Source organism: Solea solea, chromosome 8, assembly GCF_958295425.1.
Source record: "Solea solea chromosome 8, fSolSol10.1, whole genome shotgun sequence".
In the NCBI taxonomy this organism is placed as follows: domain Eukaryota; kingdom Metazoa; phylum Chordata; class Actinopteri; order Pleuronectiformes; family Soleidae; genus Solea; species Solea solea.
In genome coordinates, this window is record NC_081141.1 from 25,226,224 (window position 1) to 25,243,478 (window position 17,255).

The window sequence follows — 17,255 nt, forward strand, 5'->3', positions numbered from 1 at the left end:
TCACCTTCTTATCGGACTCAACAGATGACTTTTAGTTCCACTCTTAGAATCGAAGTCCAAAACTCCAGAGGGACAATCGGCACCCTCTACCCACTTGACCTGAATATTCACATGACATATGTTTTTGACATCCAAGGCCCCTAAATACCTCCCATGCTTGTCAATGAGATATATAATTTCACAGAAATGGAACACCATGTCTGTTTTGGGGTTGGGAGTGCCCGGTATGGCTGGAGTTCCCGGAGGAAGGGCTGGAGGAGCAGGTAACCCAGGTTAGACCTGGTGTAAAGGGGATCCGATAAGGCGTTTCCTGGACCCTACAGTCTACCAGTCTCTGCTGTGAAAGAATAATAAGCAGCTGTAACCCTGAGACACTCCCAGGCCTGTGTCCTCGACCCACAAAAACCTTCGCTGGGCGTCTTATCGGGTTCTAAGGATATCATGTAAGACAATACATGTGAGAAGTGCAGCGGGAACAATGGGAGGAAAGTGCAGTGTGATATGAGGGAGGGGGGACTAATGTCACTAGATAATCGTCGAGCCTTTGTTGTCTTCAAGTACACTGGCAACTCAGGACTTACTGAACTCCTTTCTTTCAAGGAGTTCACATTTGGACGTGGCGAAACTATACAACATGTGCCGTTTCACATACTTAAGCTCTGACACACTATACACACACAGGGGTTGTGTGTTTGTTGTTATGGATTAAGGCTAAATCTTTATGTATGGTGTTTCAGTTGAACTACTGCCCTTGTACCAGTGTACGATGTATTCCTACTGGGGGTTGAAACGGCCTCTTTTAGTTTGTTAGTGCGAGGACATTTCCAGTTTAGCATGTGGCTATATGTGGTGTATAAAATCAGTCTCTTTGTCGTGGTTGTCTTATTTTTCTGTGTACCAGCTTCTTCTTCTTGGGAATGATGTATCTCTTGAGTCTGACTCTGCTACACCTGAGGGTTTACATGCATGACTCTCACTCCCATTATCTGGATTTGAGAGATTTGGACTAACACAATGATTTGTTTGTCCTCTAATGTCATATAAACATACTGACAAACAGGTGTGTGTAAGGTGTAAGTTTGCCCACTGTTGCTGGGTATTCTGTATTTACCGGATCTGTGTTTCTAAAGACAACATTTGCTGCTGGAAGGTTTTGTTGTATGTGGGGCCACGTGTTTTCCATAAAGTCACGATGGAATAAAGTGTCAAATATATTAAATGATGTCATTTATTGTTGATTTTTCTCTTCCTTAGGTGCATGATTTGGATGATCGGTGAGAGATGAGTCTGGATGTCACCAAGAGAGGAGCTTGATGAACTCTACACCTAAGGCTGAGAAGCTCCAGGAGCATCATTGTCCTGAAATCATTCTTAATAATAATAATGAAATATGTACAGTGTATATATATATATATATGGGATAATATTTTTATACGATGCATCAAAACTTTACAATATGTTAATTGGTTTTAAGAAACTTTATTTCCTGTAATTGACTGAGTCTAACAAAAGCATCTTTTGACAGCAAAAAAAATAAAAAATAAAAAACACGCTTTTCTGACTTTAAGTGATGTTTTTAAGAGCGAGTTATTTCCTGCTTTGTACCCCGGATAAAGAACAATGTACTTGACATAATTGGGTCCCGTTTAGTTGTGGAAAGAGCATGCATGGCAATATAAAGCCGACAGGGCGATCAAAGCCACTGATCAAACTCCCACAACTGACGCGCATGAAAGGTGCAGGAATCGGTATCGTGAAGCCTCCTGATTGAAATCACTTACATGCAGGGATATGCACCGTGCAATCTGTACTCTGTGTCTTTACAATGAAATGTAACTGCGGGTGCCGAAATAAAAACGGTGATTAAAAATGAGAACTGTTCTGTGCTCGTTTTCTACATCTTGGCGGTGTTTTTATTATTATGTGCATGACAGGTAAATGTTTTTATGTAAAAGATGAAAAGTACAATCTGACTTCAGTTCTCTAAATTCTATTTTAATTGTCTTTATACAAAAAAACAGCATACAAGACTCTCCATGTGGGATAGAAGGCAGAAGTCTATGTCCCACTTTCTATCTTCCATCATGCTTCATTCTTTTTTGTCTCTCCATTTTCCCTCACCTCCCAATCATATTAATTATCTGTCCCTTCCTACTCAATATTCATTCTCACCAGACATCTCTCACGCTTATACCTCATCTTCATTTCCTCTACCAGCATCACTCTTCCTCTCCTTCCTTCAGCAGTCTCTCAGTCCCATCTGTTCCCCTACCCGTCCTCCCCCACCCTTACCCGTTCCATTGCTCCGTCTCTTGCTCTCCCTTCTCCCTTGTCTTTCTCCCCTTCTCAGATGTCAGATCACAGTCTAGTCTTCCGCTTGCCCTGTCATCACATTTTTCACACAACCCCATCCCTTAATTGGGCCTGTATCATCATATCATATCATGTAGAATACCTGATCACAGCGAGAGATGAAAGATAGCCTCCACCTATCCCCTCGCAGACAGACAGAGGCACTCACAGAGAATGCGGGCTCCAACAAACACTCGTGTACGACACACGCAGCCGCACACACACACACACACACACACAAACACACACATCAGTGGTCGTATGGGACAGGAATCCAAGCTGATGGCTGTGCCTGTGCACATTTTTACACCTCATGTTTGCACCAAGTTGTCGATGTGATTGTTACAGCGTGACAGGTGAGACGGTGTGGTTTTTTTCCGAGAGTGTCCAGAGATGTTTGTATCAACTGCTAGTGGCTTTTGTGATTAGACAAAAGGATGCCCTGGAGCCAGCAGTGTCACATCTACAGGTAAATAAAGGGAACATCAACAACAGAGAGAGACACACACACACACACACGCACAAAAAAAGAAAAAGTTTCCCAGGGAAGCCAAAATAGCTCCAACTTGTCTCGGCATCAACTTGACGGATGGAACATGAAATATGGTGCAAGATATCCAGTCATTCCTGGAGTCGGTGGAAATGTTTGTCTTAAAAATATACAGTAACAATCACCCGCGTCGTGCAATAATCCGTCCATAAAAGTAGTGATGACAGATAAGGTCATGCCTACAAAAAGCAGAAAAAAAAAATCTATATATACTATTTCATTTACTTCCTTCTCATTAAATCTTAAAGATCATGTCTGCACGGGATGATGCATTCATGACACACGACTTATCACTTATTCAGTCTATGCTATATCAAATGTATCTATTGTGAATAAACCATTTCTCTCACAAGTGCTGGGATGCTTGTTTTATTGTTTACCCCCGGGAGCGCTGTGCTGCTGGAGCTCTTTTTCCATAAACGCACTTCACACCGTTGCAAAGCCACCATTGTTTCACTGTGCTGGGTTTACACATAACAGGTCAACAACAGGCTGTTTCCTGTGTGTCTTCTCCGTCGAACACAGGTGATTTAGCTCCTTTTAAGTTTTAACATGTTATGCTATTTATAGTTTGTTCAGTTCCTCATTAGACCCAAAATAACGCGGTAACATTTCTCATCCATATCCCGGGAAAACCAATTCTATACTGTGCAGATACTGTGCACCACCTTGACTGATAATATTACCCATAAAAGAGATTACTCACCACACTTCATACTGTATTACACCTGACGACTGATGGATATAAAATGTGTAGCGGAATCCAACAGAGACAGACATGAAACACGTGAACACAGAGCTGAATAGGTCTCTCTCTCTCTCTCTCTGAGATGACAGTGGAATTGTCTACATCTCACTGAGCCAAGGGCATTTTTGGGAACCTCACAGTTCTCTGATGACTTAACGTGGCACATACTGGAGACTGATCTTCTGAAGGCCTGTAAGAAAGTAAATGCAAGTTATTCTACTATTGACGCCGAGTTTTCAAAAAGAAAATCTCTCCTTTTTTATATCAAGGTGTTTTCGTGGCCCGTGATCGTGACCTTGGCAGGTTCTGGCGAGGAAAAGTAAAGACTAAAACTTCTAAACTCCATTATGTGATAGAACTTTCTTCGCTCCTTCTTTTGTCTCCCTCCCGTTTTGTTTTTTTTCCACCAGACGGCACCGTATTTCACTTTTTATCTGCAGATAGCAGGACTTTGCGTTATCTTATTTTGTTTGGGAGAAGATTCACAAGTACTTTTCGCCCCGTGATCCCAGCAGACGACAAGATACAGAACTCCAAGTCTACAAACTTCACAGCGAGAAAAATGAGGTCTTATTGGAACTGCTGCCTTTGGTGCGAGCGTTGGACTCTCTGGGTTATTGCCTCTAAAGAGCTGGAAACCATAGTGGCCGCATTGTTGTTAGAGAAGTTCAAAATAATACTATATAACGCGGGGGCGTGTGTAGATTTTAAAAAAGCAGGATGTTTAAGATCAGAACAGAAATGTGGTGCTAGGAGGGTTTGATAAGATTACTCAGGTAGGTGTGCAGATAAGAGGGGCTTGAGGCTGAATTTTCAAATGGACAGGTTTTTTTTCCAGAGCGGCAATATCTGACTATTGTTGATGAATGTTCCTTTACAGGCCTTATCAGATGCATTCAGGTACCACTTCTCAATGTCCATCATGTGTTATTTTAAATGGATTCTAAATTGGCTGGTTGTCAAACCTCTCTGTGGTTCGTCCACTGGGCCACGTTTGCACTTGCAGTCCAACAAAAGAAAGACGAAAACATCCAAACGGTCTCCATTAATAAAGTTATTTGAGAAATTCTCTTTACATTATTGGTAATGTTCCATCACGTTTCACGGCAACATTCCCTGGACCATCTACTGAGGAAGACTTCAAATCTGAAATGGCGTTAAATTCCGTTTTGTGGCGTGAACACCGATTGCACAGGGTAAGTGCAATAGAGAAACAATACCATTATTAGTGTTTACACGGGTCCCAAACGAGCCGTTGTCATTGGGACAGGGGGGAAACGATGACCTTGATTGACGGCACAAATGAACTGCGTTATTTGGTATATCCAAAACAACAAGGATACAGTGTTTACCCAGTATCTGTTGTGTTTTTTACAGCAGGGTTGTGTTGTTATTGTGTATTAACACTAGAGCTGAAACAATTACTCGATAATTAATCGTGAACCAGCAACTATCTTGATCATCGATTCATCAGTTTGAAGCTTTTTCATAATTAAAACAAGTTTTCTGATCATTTCCGCTTCAATATATTCTTCATTTCTTTGCTCTACGTAACAAAGAAATAATTAAAAGGGAATTGTCTTTGGTTTGTGGACAAAACAAGACATTTGAGAACATCATCATGTCCAGGTTTGACAAACACCGATCAACATTTAACGATTTTTAACGTTTTCTGATATTTTATGCCAAACAATTACTCGATTATGAAAATAATCGTTAGTTGCAGCTCTAATTAACACCCGTTTTTTAAGTATCAATTAGTATCCATTTTTATTCTTACACCGTTTTCCAAGTACTTTTAGATATAATTGAGACTTTTTATCATTTATGTTTGGCTATCTTGATAACCTAATACAGCTTTTAAGTTTTTAAATGAGTTTCCAATGTACATAAACATATACTTACATACTGTATATGCATCGATAAATCCACAAATACTTTCATTTCACAGCCTCCTGTACAATAAACCTATATCCATCCATCGTCTACCATTTCATCCTCCACAATGAAGCTCTGAAATCATATTTCCTTTGTTTTCTTGAGAAGAACTTTTGTAATCTGTCTGGAAGTGACTTATTATCAGCTTTAAACGTTATTTGTACCAGCTGGGGCAGAAGCCCTGGAGTCCATGCAGCCCTTTGTTTGGCTCTGTGTACAGTTAATACAGAAGGTGAAAGTGTGTCCTCTTAACTTTGTGGCCAATCTGACGTCCTCTCCTCTTCCTCTACAATCATCGCATCACAACAATCACACAGTGCGGCGACATGCTAAAGGTTGCCTTTCCTGACGCCAGTCAAGGGCAGAAGATGTTCAGTGAACATGCACTCGCTCGCTTGCGTGAGTGAACACACACATAGTGGGTGTGTGTGTCTTTCCCGGTTTGCCCAGTCCAGAGTGATTGATTCTTAAGTGTGGGATCTTGACAGAGCGTTCGGCTACCCCAGGAGGCACGAGACCATGGGGCAGAAACCCACGAGCGGCCCTCACTCTCCACACATACCTCCCCTCTTTCAATCTAAACCCCTTTTCCCTCCCCGCAATTTCTGCCCTCCTCTCTGATGGGTTTATTGATATGTAACATGATATTTATTGCTGGCTAAAATGAGCCGCCATCGTCAAGGTGGTGGGTAGGAATTTCTTATGTGGGTCAATAAGAGACAGACATGCCTGGTAATTTACTTTGAGGGAATTCACAGCTGCTGTAGCTTATACCTCCGAGATATATATGTGTCAAACCAACCATTGGATGGGGAAAAAAACAAGAGAAATGTGAAATGGAAGGGTCTCGGGGAACATCACCGGTTTTCAATATTGCTTAAATAGAATAGCTTATTTGCACTCACCACAATCTGCGCTCTTACCTGCCCACTTACTGGCCAGAGCTACATATAGGTTATATAGGTACTGGAAGGAGAGGAAGTGAGGAAATAAAGAGGTTCTGTTATATGTGCAGTGGCAAATGAAACCATACGTGCTCCTGCTGCCCTGTCACATGTATAACCGCAGAAATATACACTTCAATTTACACAAACACTTACAAAACCATCATGGCAACAAAATAAAAATGATTTGCCCTTTGAACCCAATGTTCATTTACACTGATTTGAATCACATATAGGTACATATGGTTTTCCGTGATGAAAATAAACCATCTCCGGCTTCCGGCACCCAGGAGAGTCCTGTTAGATCCCGGTGAGCCGACTCACTTCAGCTGTGCAAACTTCAGATTTAAAATTCTTGAGTTGTTCTGTGTAGTACCTTCAACCTGCTGCTTGTCATGAGGACGAAGGGTAACAAAACAGAGACAGCGTTCCCCCTCTGCTCCGCCATTAGCGATGTCGTGTCACCCACTCCCGGGGCCCCGGCTTTGTTTTCCCATCATGCCCTCACTGCCTGCTGGTTGGTTTAAGCAAGCAGTATTCCTCCTCAGCCTTTCAATTATTCCATGCCCCGCAGCAGCAGCAGCAGCAGCAGCAGCAGCACCCGGCACCCTCCACATACACTGAGAGACGGGAGGATTGATTTGAATTTGGCGTTTAATAGGTGTATATGGGTGTTTCTGCATATTGGTATTATCACCGGTTGGCACTCACTCTTTGTGTGACAAGATGTTCTCGGCATTGTGGGAACTGTATATGCGGAGTAACACAACCTCCATGCACTGACCCAAACATACGTGTTAAAGAGGAAGATCTGAAACCAACAAGGTTTCTAATGGCCCTTTTCCTCGCTCGCCACGGCACGGCACAGGTTGCATTTCCACTACAAAAAAAGTACCTACTCAACGTGGGCTTTACACGCGACACACACACACAAATTAGTGACTAGTGAGTTGTTAACTGAAACGCACAGTATTGGATCTAAAATGAGCTCCAGTATAAAAAACTAAAGAAAACAAGAAGGGCATAGCCGATGGCTGCAACAAATGGAGGAGGACTGCTTTGCTTATTCCATTTGCTCTTTCCCAAGCGCACAAGGAAACTACCGTGGCCTTCGCATACCACAGAGGACACAAACAAGCTTCTGCTCCAAAATGTGAAACGCATGCTTCTGGTTGGTTTATTCATTCTGGAAGTACACGGGGTGCAAGATGGCGACCAAAACACTTATTCTACGGCTATGAAAAACAAGCGTATACACTTATATTTTCAATTCCTGCTGATAAACCCTTCTAAAAATCACACCATGGACCTTTTTTTTTTACTTTTATCATTGTAAAATTGTCCATTTCTCCACCACTTAGTTCAAAACTTCCTTCAGTCTATCTCTCCACATCTCCTCGTCTCCGAGTCCCACGGCAGCGAGACATGGGTCAAGTTCTCCTTTTCAAAAGGGCGAGATGGAGGCTGAAACCCTCCGATCACAAAAGCCGGGCCGTCTAGACAAGGCCCCACGGTCCCTGACCCCTGTTAGACCCCGTGCCCCTAGGGGCCTATAATACCTTTGTTTCCATGTTGATCAATTCTATTTCCTGTCATACTAGCAGCACAACAAACACTTTGGAAACTTGGGACCAAAGGCATGTAAGGGACTTCCTGAGTAAAAATAAATTATGTTTTTTTTTCTTTAAAAAAAAGGAGTTGTTAAAGAATATTGTTTCTCAATCGAATAACTTAGTAAATACTGTTTATTAAGAGTATGAGTTCACTCATTTTAAAACAGAGATGTGCTGCAATAAATGTTGATGTGAAAGAATAAAGCATGTGGATTAAAATGGTGTGAATGTGCCTGGTGTTATGTTGACTTATCGTCCTCGGTTCCCAGGGTCGGATGTCTGGATTTTGGAGGTGCGGTCTGGTGATTTAGACATGAATTATTATCTCGTCACATGGCGTAAAAAAAAAAATTAACATACAGACCTTAGACAAGAGTACACACACACATGAGTATAGGACACGTCCATTCAACAGCCCACAAGGGAGCACGGTCTGCTGGTCTGAGACTCCTCACCGTGTCTGTTTTAGCACATGACCTGCTCATGGCGAGGAGTTATGCTAATTAGCCTGTGTTTGCACATACGCTGTATTACAAATAAATGATCATATTGATCACCTGAAGGCTGTGAAGCTAAATAGAACGACGCATAATTAATGTAACAAAAGAAATGTAATAAGAGCTCGACGCTGAGTGCAAAATTAAACTACTTTTGGTGCATATTGTAATTGTATTTCATTCTAGAATGAGTCAATAATGCATGGATTAACATGGTAATTGCTTAGCAATAGAGCGCAGTCCACACTAAAAGCACTTTACTTTCATTTAAGGCTCAAAACGTTCATTTAAGTCTCATCGTAGCTCGCTAGTTCCCTAAATTTAGCTACTGTATCATGGCCTGCAATCACTGGATACAGGCACTAATGTGTCACTGGTGTGTCTAGATTTTGTATTTGCATTTATCTCATTCAATACAACATGTTTAGTCAGATAAATTATAGCGGGACCATGAGGGTGCCATGATTTGATCTTCCAGATTCAGAGTGAAACTGTTCAGGAAGTAAGGTTAGCTCAGAAAGCACAACATTGTACATAAAATCGATAAAGTATACTACATATGAATAAATTGAAAGTTGTTAGGTTATGCGCTCAGCATTGACATTATTTTTTTATTATGGCATTTTAGAAAAGCAATATTCACTGTTGTTAAAATTGTGGCATCATGGCGAGCCAACACCCTAATGGGTCGTCACATTTATTAAACAGCCTGCAGTTTTATTGACAGCAGGATTAATGAACAAATTCATATTTAATATAGATAGCTTTCGATAAAGGGAATAAATGCAGATGATATTGTACATAACGTGCTGGTAATCACATAATCACAAGTCATCCGTTACAAAACATCACGCGGCACAACCGATACGTTCTTTGTTCTCCATTTTCTGCCACCATGTCAGCTCGGAGCTACAGTGTCCACACTAATATTTGAGACACAAGGTCTTGATTGCTAGCTTCTCTCCCACCCCCCCTAATCTCCCGTTGCTCCAACAGATTCCTCGTTCCTCCCCTCTCCAACCTCTGCCTCCCCACAGAGAAGTGTCTGAGTCATCCACGATTACACTATGTATTTATAGACAGCAGAGTCAGGACCTGGGCCTTGAGTGTGTGTGAGTGTGTGTGTAGGTGGATGGGTGTTTCCATCTCACACTATACCTAAAACTAGGGGCCCTGAGGCTGATGACTTACCTCAGCTACTGGACAAAAGGGAGACCTGACGTCACCTGTCCTGCACAGTGAGAGTTACCGCTCCCAGTGACCTCACTCTGATCCAGGTTGGAGAGGAAGCGTAGACGCGGGATTGTCCGTCATAAAAGACACAGCCTCATGTCCTCATTCTCCGAGCACAGGTCAGAGTAAATATGTGCCATTACACTTTACACGAAAACGACGGCATTTGCTGCGGCGGTTTTATGGGAACACAACCGTAAAAAAAAAAAAAATATTATAAAATTCAGCCGTTAGCGCCGTCATTGTCCTCTCACTTCACTCGCGTATTATTTGGCTGCGTGTCCATATTTACATATGCGCATGAATGGTCTTCTGTATTTCACTTCACACACATACAGACAACACGGAGAGACAAACACAGGGTCCAAGGCCTTCATGATGTTGATGTTTGAACATTTCAATTGAGAAGCCTGTAAGACCTGCAGCTGCCTGTCTCGCCTGGATGAATAGTCTTCTCCCCCTTTCGGCGGGAAGGCGAGAGGCAGTGAATGCTTTCCCGATGAGAGATGAGGCATATTGAAAACTATATTAAATTACCCTGATTAACAATTTAGCCACGATCAGGATAGCCATAGGGGGGCTCTATGGGGAGGCCCAGAGACTATTCATCCGCGGAGCGCCAGGGTCGAAAGGTGCCTCAAGTTCACAGGCTCGAGCCCTTTGTTATGCTAACACCCTATCCCAAATCAGCTGCCTGCCCCATGGCTAGACACAAGCACTTCCCTGAGAACTTTCGGGGAGTTGTCATTCCACTGTTCATCTTAAACCCCCACCCCACAAACACTCACACACACAGAGACAATCCCTCTTGCCAAATTCCCTGCACAATTCAACATTATTTCTTAAGTGGAAAGGGGGCAGGAGAAGTGGGGTCTGCGTGCCCTCAAAACAGACAATAAAAGTTGGCTTTTCTTCTCCAGTTTCTTGGATTCAAAAACACCCAGTGCACAAAACATGATTATGCAACATCACGATTTATTTCTCAAACGTTCTCTCACCGCACTGCATCTTCGCGGCCGTGTGTCTACACTGAGAAAGAAAAACGAGGGCTCCCCATATGATGCAAAAAAGTCTGGAAATAACGTGTCAAACCTTCCCGTATGAACGCAGGAATGATCGATACGCGTTAACAAGTGGCGCCGATAAGACCGATGAGATGAAAGGTCAAGTGTCAATTGCTGGTCAAATACCGTTGACCTCTAAGGTCAAAGTCTTTAGCAAAAACATCACGTGTGTCTCATCACGACACATTTTTTCACAAAAATGTCATCATACACATCTTATTATATTGTTACAGCCAATCATTTTACAGACTTTCTTATATGATAACGTTCTGATGTCCATTTTAATGAATATACTGTCAAAATGTACATTTTCGATATCCATTGTTATACAGTATAATGTTTTAAATTTAAAATAATAATTTTAGAAATAAATCATAAATAAAGCCCCCAAAAAAGCCCTCACATACATGCTTCATTACTGATGACAACAACAATAAAAGCAGTGACAATTCACAAACTACGCCACACAAAATTGAAAAAAATTAAATACATTTGCAAATACAATTTTATACCAAATTGGAAGACAATGATCACGTTCAACCATTGTCCTGAGATGTAGGCGTGTACAACTGCACTCGTCTCTCACTCACTCACTCACTCACTTCCGCTGAGCCAAAGCCTCAACCAGAAGAGGAAGAGGAGAAAGAAAGAAAAGATCCTCATCAATGCAAATCAGACACAACCTGCATGGGGAGCCTTGTTTGACCTTGAAAAAAAACACACAAAAAAACCCTTACAAAATAACAGGCTTTCACTTCCAAATGTTGTTGTCATACATGACTTCAGATGCTCCACATTAACACAAGGATAGCCAGTCATATCCACGGATTAGTCTGCAGTCACCTAAAAAAGCCGCCTCCTCACTCAAGCTGCCACAAGAGAAAATAAGGATGCTTCTAATTCTGCCAGCATAATTGCCTGATTATAATGAGCTTCTCTCTCTCTCTCTCCCCCTCTCGCTCTCCCTCCTCTCTTGCTCTTCCCTCATTTCTCAGTTTGTGTTGCTGTATGCGTGCGCAGACACACACACACACACACACACACACACACACACACACTCACTAATGTCTAATTCTGATATAAATCAGTCCTCAATTGAATGGGGAAAACAATCTGCATTAATATCTTTGGCTGCTAAAATGGCGCCGTGCTCCACGACACACAACTGAGCTTTTGTGTGTGGGGAAATTAAATTAAAGACAAGAGAACAAAAAATATATATACACCATTAAATGAGTCAAGCCTTATTTTGTATTTATTATTTCTGGGGTTTTTTTATCCATCAGATTCAATGCTATGATTTACACCGCGCAAAAATATGGAGTATTAACAGCCAAGCGGCGGCAGATTAATTTCATTTGCACGGCACGTTTATATTCAAATGAGCACACACGGCGACGTCATTAACTAAAATTGTGCTGGGGCATATTATTATTATCATTATGTTATCAGTGTTATGTGTACGCTATCTGGTGTGCATTACGACATGTATAACATATAACACACGTTTAAAAACTCCTATTTTCTGCATGGAAACGTGCAGGATGTTGATTTCTTTATACAGACAATTTAAATACATTTATCTTGATATTTAATTTAAAAATGACTGAATATATATTATGTCACAACACACAGTGAGCATCTTACAAAGTCACTCTTGAGTCAAATACACCAAAAAAAAATCAAAATAAATAAACTTAATTTTTTACATTGAGTATGTTACAGACTACATACATAATGTAAAAAAAAGGCAAACTTTTGGAATAGTTGTTATTCTATCTGCAGTAAATTCACTTTGTCTATAGCATACATTGGCTTGTTCCATCAGGATTTGTTGCTCCATCCCTCTAAAGCTGTCTATACACCCAGGCGCCGGCTAAATGAGCATGCCCACTCATGAATGCTGTTGCTTAATTACGATCCCTTAAGAAGAAGGGAAAACACACCAAAAAAAAAAAACACACAAAAGCTTGACGGACAGAAACAGATATGTTTTTTATTAACTAGAAAAAGACAAAGTGTATGTGTTCAAGTGCACATGAAAGCGATTCATTATAATAGATGAGATTTCTCCCTATATCGACACAAAAAGATGAAAGGCGTTTGACTTCAATTTAATCTACAGAAATTAGATTGGATATATTGAACAGGGACCTTGAAAGGCCTTGTTAGTGTGTTAGGCGCAAAAAAAAAAAAAAAAAAAGAAGCAGTGCGGTATCTGGGAGCGGCATCGAACGTCAACAATGGTTTGGATTGACATTTACATACAGTATGTGGGAGGTATTTAAATATCATCTGCAGCGAACATGGGAACAAATGAACGTCGGGGAAAGGGAAATTCGGCAAGTGGTTTGTTATTGCCGTTTTATTAATGCAGCGCGTGCCAAATTACACGTCAAAGCAAATGATCGGAATCTAAATTTAGGGTTTCACCGAAAAGACAAAGAAAATGTCTGTTAAGTGATGCGTTCAATGGTACGGCGAAGGGTAAAGTGATTACCTTAATTGTAATAATCTATTCAGAAATAGAAGCTAATCAAATCTTTACTAAACAGAACTGAATTTTACATAATGTGTGCTTCTGCGGTTAAGTAAGAAGTGCATTCCTGCATTATTTAAGCAAAAAAAAAAAGCTCTATGGGTTTCTGTAAAGGAACTCTATGCAACACATAAATTATTCAGTAGTATTTGCATTTGCATTGTAATTTGCATTCTTGTAGATTACAGAGAATGGCGAAGGAGGCACTGCACCAGGGAGATTTACATTCTGAGGCATTTTAAATCTTATTGGGGAGAAGTTGACATTGATTTTGTTCCATTTCCTTCCCTCTGCTACGAGGTATACTGCTGAGATCAGTGACACACATTTCAAACTGTTGTTTGATTAATAAAAGAAGGGAACAGTGTACAGTGCTCACCAGCACTCACGCACAAAAAGCCCTGCCATTAAAAATGAATTGTGACATCCAGCAATGAGTCTATTTGATTGACTAGGCTGAGATTTTTTTATTTTTTCCCCCTCTTACTGTAATATTCTCATCATCTTTATTTATATTGTAAGGCTCGCTCGTTGAAACTCAAAAGAACCAGTCGGGAACGAAGGAGATGTCATATGGATTAAACACGAGGAAGGAGTGCGAGACTCGTGGCGCACTGAAGATTTTGCCTATTATATCTCATCTAAAAATATCAAGCTTGACTAAAAAAGAACAGACAACACTGAATATGGAAGAAGTGCAAAAACAAGCTCCATGGAGAGAAGGGAGTTCAAACACAGCGGCGGAGATAGTGCTGAGTGTGATACAGAATACAACAAGGAGAATGTACAGTACGGGGCTCCATTCAATTATAAATGAAAAAGGAAAATCAGTGTGAAATGTATGGAATAACCCAGATACTGAAATAAATCTGTCCGTCTCTCTAGAGCGACTTTGGCAAAACAACGTGCTTTTCTGGTATTCTTAATATTTTATGCGGCCTGCTGTCGTTTCCCTTGCTTGCTTAACGTTAATAAATGTAGCGACTACATCATGTGTGAGGGAGTTGATTGCGACAGTGTCGACGCTCACCCCTGCAGCGTGTCCGTGTGCCATGAGTGACTGGTACGATGCATCAAGGGGGTGGAGTAGTTGTCCCTGCAATGAGAGAGAGAGAGGAGGGCTTAGCCAATTGTATGAGGGTGTGCAAATACACCACAGCCCTCATATACCACATGTTGATGACACGCGATGTGTACACGTACAAACAAAGACACAGTATGTTTTTCTGTTTCAGTGCTGAGCTTAGATTCTGTCCTGAGCCAAATGGACATTGAGTATTTTCTTGTCCTCTAATGTTTTTGCATGTACTCTACTGTACTGTAATGTATATTCATATAATTAAACGTTGACAAGTGGTGTTCCTCACTTTCACAGGAAAACTGACGTTTTTCACTGAATTTAGCAGGAAAATCAAAAGGTCTTCAAAAGGGATTTTATAGGGTTATCCCTTCATTTACCATCTTGGAGCAATATGAAACAAAACAAGACACATTTACAGAAATAAGTCCTTCGTGTTTAGAATGGAAACAAAAAACCTATTAAAATATAATCTTAGTCCAAGACCTGCATTAAAAATGTAAGCAAATATATAAAAGTATAAGCTATGACAATGAATTTAAGTATCAGAGGTTTTATTTAATACTATCCATTATCATTTCCTAACAGAATATAAATAAATGATGTACATGTTTTTAATGTTGTACATATTGCATACCATGACAAAATTATGTTTGGGTAGATTTGCAGTTACTTCTTTAAACTGTAATTGTGTCAAACCCTGCATATTTGAAATAAGAGAGGAAATAAAGTATAAAAAAAACAGCAATCACCCTTGTGTGTTTGTTTTTGTTCATTTACACATGGCATTAAAGTATGTTTTTATAGTCAGGGTAGTATTGTCGAACAACAACTACAGTGATGGAAAATCACAACCTTCCAACTAAAAAATCTTTTTGCAGTAAATTTCAAAATTTGAATGCTAGCATTAGAATGCCACAATGGAAATCTGACCTTGAAAAAACCTGAATGAAACAAATTTAATGCCAGGTCAAGTATCTTGTTACTATAAACCTTACGTGTGATTTTAGTCCTTGACCATTTAATCATTGCAGCAATCTCTTTGTGGTCTCTGTGACCACAGGTTTAACGGGACATACAGTGCATTTAAATCTCTCTTAAAAGGTATCAGGTGGATTATGTTGTTTGTAGCCTGTTCCAATGCTACAGAAGTGCCTTGTGAGTAATAACATTACCTTAAAATAAAGTCTGTGAGGGACTTTAATGAAGACTAGGAAACATTCTACAGGTGTTGTCACACAGTTGCTACTGGAAGAATTATTATTATTATTTTTTAAACTAAATAACAATAAATAACTTCAAAAACACTGTATTTATGAATATACATCTTGGTTAGCAATCAAATGAGGTTACACAGACAGAATCTATGACCTAATTTATTATGTTTTAAAGATGTCCTGAATCAGTATGCTTGCTTTTGCAGCAAGAAGACTTGGAACAAGGGCCTTTATCTTATGGAGTTTGCATGTTCTCCTCTTATGTGGTTTCCTGCAGGTTCTTCGGTTTCCTCCCACAGTTTAAAAACATGTAGATTTGTGGATGAGGGAAACTGGACACTCCAAATTAACCGTAGATGTGAGTGTGAGAGTGGATGGTTGTCTCTCTATGTGGCCCTGTGATGGACTGGCGACCTGTCCAGGGTGCACCCCGCCTTTTGCCCTATGTCAGCTGGGATCGGCACGAGCGACCCTCCATGTGGACGTTAAAGTTGTAGAAGATGGATGGATAGATTTGCTGAATCAAACATCATATCCTGCAAGCACAGCTGAAAATCAACTTGGCAAAGACCTTGAGTGGGTCTGGAACATTCTGTGATTGTTGCAGGCCATGTCAAAGCCCAAATCTGACCAACCACTCACTCATCTCCTACTGCTTCATCCTCCATAGGGTCGCTGGTGCCGATCCCAGCTGACATACTACGGCAAAAGGCAGGGTACAACCTGGACAGGTCACCAGTCCATCACAGGGCACATAGAGACACACAACCATTCACTCTCACACCGACGGTCACTTTAGAGTGTCCAGTTTGCCTAATCCCCAAATCTGCATGTTTCGGACTCTGGAGGGAAACCTACGAAAGTGTATTGCTGCAACACATACAAAAAGTGGGGTGCTCAGTATTACGTTATAACGAGAAACTACCTCGTTATAACGTGATAGTTTCTCGTTATAACGAGAAAACAATCTTATCTCGAAATAACGCGATGTTTTCTCGTTATACAACGTGATAGCTTCTCGTTATAACGTAATACAGAGCACCCCACTTGTTTGGTATGTGTGGCAGCAATACGCTTCCAGAGAAACCATACACACACACGAAGAGAACATGCAGAAAGACTCTTGCTCCAACCGAGTCGCTAAATCGTGTCTTCTTGCTGCAAAGGCTCAGATTAAGTAGTTGAGGTCTATTAAGGATGCAGGTACCGTCCTCACTGGGCTGTCGTGTGTTGGTGACTCTGCTCTCTTCCGCTTGCAGCGGTCCTAGAGTACATTTATAGTAGTCTTATGTACTCCTGTTCAAAATTACGAATAATCTAGATCACTTTCATGTCACGTATAACATTTCTGTCATTTTTTTACACTAATATTTTATGACGGGAGTTTCACATTCAACAACAGAAAAAATTAATTAAAAATCCAATCCCCATCACGAACTATTTCTGTACAGGCAGATCTATAGGCGTCTCCTTATCCAGAGT

The 17,255-nt window shown here is 40.8% G+C and overlaps 1 long non-coding RNA gene across 2 annotated transcripts in view; it reads left to right on the forward strand.

Moving 5' to 3' along the window:
* LOC131463834 (uncharacterized) overlaps window positions 1–2,874 on the forward strand; it is a 36,697-nt gene extending 33,823 nt beyond the window's left edge. Inside the window, exon 4 of one of the 2 annotated variants that reach the window (XR_009241120.1) lies at window positions 1,255–2,874. This is a non-coding gene — a long non-coding RNA (uncharacterized LOC131463834). The remainder of the gene's footprint in view (window positions 1–1,254) is intronic. The other variant, XR_009241119.1, reaches the window with a different exon arrangement.
* The last annotated feature ends 14,381 nt before the right edge of the window (window positions 2,875–17,255 follow it).